Raw genomic sequence first — 4,613 nt, 5'->3', positions numbered from 1 at the left:
AAAATTGGAAAAATAAGTGATATTTTTGCTTGATGCTATTTTTGTCGGTATGCAAAATCGTTGTCAAGATTCTCAAACCTTAAAATCAGGCCAGCCGGCAATTGGCGGGTGAAAATTTCAATCAATTCCCATTCCTCACATCAAACTATGCATATAACAATAGCTTTTATGCTGAATGACGGCTATCCGGCTGTCCCTATCCAAAAATTGAGAAATCCATAAGTGTCCCTACCTACTTTGCGCCGAAGCAATACGAATCAAAAAGAACTACGAATGGGGACTTAGAATAATTTTTCATTTTTCCCAACTTTGAAAATAATCACTTGAAAAAAATCTTAGAATCCAAAGAATAGTATACTTGATCGTTCTACAAGTCGAAAATTGGAAAAATAAGTGATATTTTTGCTTGATGCTATTTTTGTCGGTATGCAAAATCGTTGTCAAGATTCTCAAACCTTAAAATCAGGCCAGCCGGCAATTGGCGGGTGAAAATTTCAATCAATTCCCATTCCTCACATCAAACTATGCATATAACAATAGCTTTTATGCTGAATGACGGCTATCCGGCTGTCCCTATCCAAAAATTGAGAAATCCATAAGTGTCCCTACCTACTTTGCGCCGAAGCAATACGAATCAAAAAGAACTACGAATGGGGACTTAGAATAATTTTTCATTTTTCCCAACTTTGAAAATAATCACTTGAAAAAAATCTTAGAATCCAAGGAATAGTATACTTGATCGTTCTACAAGTCGAAAATTGGAAAAATAAGTGATATTTTTGCTTGATGCTATTTTTGTCGGTATGCAAAATCGTTGTCAAGATTCTCAAACCTTAAAATCAGGCCAGCCGGCAATTGGCGGGTGAAAATTTCAATCAATTCCCATTCCTCACATCAAACTATGCATATAACAATAGCTTTTATGCTGAATGACGGCTATCCGGCTGTCCCTATCCAAAAATTGAGAAATCCATAAGTGTCCCTACCTACTTTGCGCCGAAGCAATACGAATCAAAAAGAACTACGAATGGGGACTTAGAATAATTTTTCATTTTTCCCAACTTTGAAAATAATCACTTGAAAAAAATCATAGAATCCAAAGAATAGTATACTTGATCGTTCTACAAGTCGAAAATTGGAAAAATAAGTGATATTTTTGCTTGATGCTATTTTTGTCGGTATGCAAAATCGTTGTCAAGATTCTCAAACCTTAAAATCAGGCCAGCCGGCAATTGGCGGGTGAAAATTTCAATCAATTCCCATTCCTCACATCAAACTATGCATATAACAATAGCTTTTATGCTGAATGACGGCTATCCGGCTGTCCCTATCCAAAAATTGAGAAATCCATAAGTGTCCCTACCTACTTTGCGCCGAAGCAATACGAATCAAAAAGAACTACGAATGGGGACTTAGAATAATTTTTCATTTTTCCCAACTTTGAAAATAATCACTTGAAAAAAATCTTAGAATCCAAAGAATAGTATACTTGATCGTTCTACAAGTCGAAAATTGGAAAAATAAGTGATATTTTTGCTTGATGCTATTTTTGTCGGTATGCAAAATCGTTGTCAAGATTCTCAAACCTTAAAATCAGGCCAGCCGGCAATTGGCGGGTGAAAATTTCAATCAATTCCCATTCCTCACATCAAACTATGCATATAACAATAGCTTTTATGCTGAATGACGGCTATCCGGCTGTCCCTATCCAAAAATTGAGAAATCCATAAGTGTCCCTACCTACTTTGCGCCGAAGCAATACGAATCAAAAAGAACTACGAATGGGGACTTAGAATAATTTTTCATTTTTCCCAACTTTGAAAATAATCACTTGAAAAAAATCTTAGAATCCAAAGAATAGTATACTTGATCGTTCTACAAGTCGAAAATTGGAAAAATAAGTGATATTTTTGCTTGATGCTATTTTTGTCGGTATGCAAAATCGTTGTCAAGATTCTCAAACCTTAAAATCAGGCCAGCCGGCAATTGGCGGGTGAAAATTTCAATCAATTCCCATTCCTCACATCAAACTATGCATATAACAATAGCTTTTATGCTGAATGACGGCTATCCGGCTGTCCCTATCCAAAAATTGAGAAATCCATAAGTGTCCCTACCTACTTTGCGCCGAAGCAATACGAATCAAAAAGAACTACGAATGGGGACTTAGAATAATTTTTCATTTTTCCCAACTTTGAAAATAATCACTTGAAAAAAATCTTAGAATCCAAAGAATAGTATACTTGATCGTTCTACAAGTCGAAAATTGGAAAAATAAGTGATATTTTTGCTTGATTCTATTTTTGTTGGTATGCAAAAATAGCATCACAGAATTTTTAATTGAAAAAAATTATATTCATGTATAATTGAATGCATAAAATTAAACTAAATTCTATAAAACTAATTTATAATTTATCAGGTAACCGATATTATTAATTTTTAGTGATGACTTGAAAAGTTGATGCTATTTTTGTTGGTATGCAAAAATAGCATCACAGAATTTTTAATTGAAAAAAATTATATTCATGTATAATTGAATGCATAAAATTAAACTAAATTCTATAAAACTAATTTATAATTTATCAGGTAACCGATATTATTAATTTTTAGTGATGACTTGAAAAGTTGATGCTATTTTTGTTGGTATGCAAAAATAGCATCACAGAATTTTTAATTGAAAAAAATATATATTCAGATATAATTGAATGCATAAAATTAAACTAAATTCTATACAACTAATTTATATTTTATCAAGTAACCGATATTATTAATTTTCAATGATGTCTTGGAACGTTCATGCTATTTTTGTTGGTATGCAAAAATAGCATCACAGAATTTTTAATTGAAAAAAATATATATTCAAATATAATTGAATGCATAAAATTAAACTAAATTCTATACAACTAATTTATATTTTATCAAGTAACCGATATTATTAATTTTCAGTGGTGTCTCGGAACGTTGATCCTATTTTTGTTGGTATGCAAAAATAGCATCACAGAATTTTTAATTAAAAAAAATATATATTCATATATAATTGAATGCATAAAATGAAACTAAATTCTATACAACTAATTTATATTTTATCAAGTAACCGATATTATTAATTTTCAATGATGTCTTGGAACGTTGATCCTATTTTTGTTGGTATGCAAAAATAGCATCACAGAATTTTTCATTGAAAAAAATATATATTCATATATAATTGAATGCCTAAAATAAAAATAAATTCTATACAACTAATTTATATTTTATCAAGTAACCGATATTATTAATTTTCAATGATGTCTTGGAACGTTGATGCTATTTTTGTTGGTATGCAAAAATAGCATCACAGAATTTTTCATTGAAAAAAATATATATTCATATATAATTGAATGCCTAAAATAAAAATAAATTCTATGTAACTAATTTATAATTTATCAAGTAACCGATATTATTAATTTTCAATGATGTCTTGGAACGTTGATCCTATTTTTGTTGGTATGCAAAAATAGAATCACAGAATTTTTAATTAAAAAAAATATATATTCATATATAATTGAATCCATAAAATTAAACTAAATTCTATACAACTATTTTATAGTTTATCAAGTAACCGATATTATTAATTTTCAATGATGTCTTGGAACGTTGATGCTATTTTTGTTGGTATGCAAAAATAGCATCACAGAATTTTTAATTGAAAAAAATTATATTCATATATAATTGAATGCATAAAATTAAACTAAATTCTATATAACTAATTTATAATTTATCAGGTAACCGATATTATTAATTTTTAGTGATGACTTGAAAAGTTGATGCTATTTTTGTTGGTATGCAAAAATAGCATCACAGAATTTTTAATTGAAAAAAATATATATTCAGATATAATTGAATGCATAAAATGAAACTAAATTCTATACAACTAATTTATATTTTATCAAGTAACCGATATTATTAATTTTCAATGATGTCTTGGAACGTTGATCCTATTTTTGTTGGTATGCAAAAATAGCATCACAGAATTTTTAATTAAAAAAAATATATATTCATATATAATTGAATGCATAAAATGAAACTAAATTCTATACAACTAATTTATATTTTATCAAGTAACCGATATTATTAATTTTCAATGATGTCTTGGAACGTTGATCCTATTTTTGTTGGTATGCAAAAATAGCATCACAGAATTTTTCATTGAAAAAAATATATATTCATATATAATTGAATGCCTAAAATAAAAATAAATTCTATACAACTAATTTATATTTTATCAAGTAACCGATATTATTAATTTTCAATGATGTCTTGGAACGTTGATGCTATTTTTGTTGGTATGCAAAAATAGCATCACAGAATTTTTCATTGAAAAAAATATATATTCATATATAATTGAATGCCTAAAATAAAAATAAATTCTATGTAACTAATTTATAATTTATCAAGTAACCGATATTATTAATTTTCAATGATGTCTTGGAACGTTGATCCTATTTTTGTTGGTATGCAAAAATAGAATCACAGAATTTTTAATTAAAAAAAATATATATTCATATATAATTGAATCCATAAAATTAAACTAAATTCTATACAACTATTTTATAGTTTATCAAGTAACCGATATT

This window comes from Diachasmimorpha longicaudata, unplaced genomic scaffold, assembly GCF_034640455.1.
Source record: "Diachasmimorpha longicaudata isolate KC_UGA_2023 unplaced genomic scaffold, iyDiaLong2 ctg00000240.1, whole genome shotgun sequence".
Classification (NCBI taxonomy): Eukaryota; Metazoa; Arthropoda; class Insecta; order Hymenoptera; family Braconidae; genus Diachasmimorpha; species Diachasmimorpha longicaudata.
Note: the sequence above shows the minus strand (reverse complement) of the source record.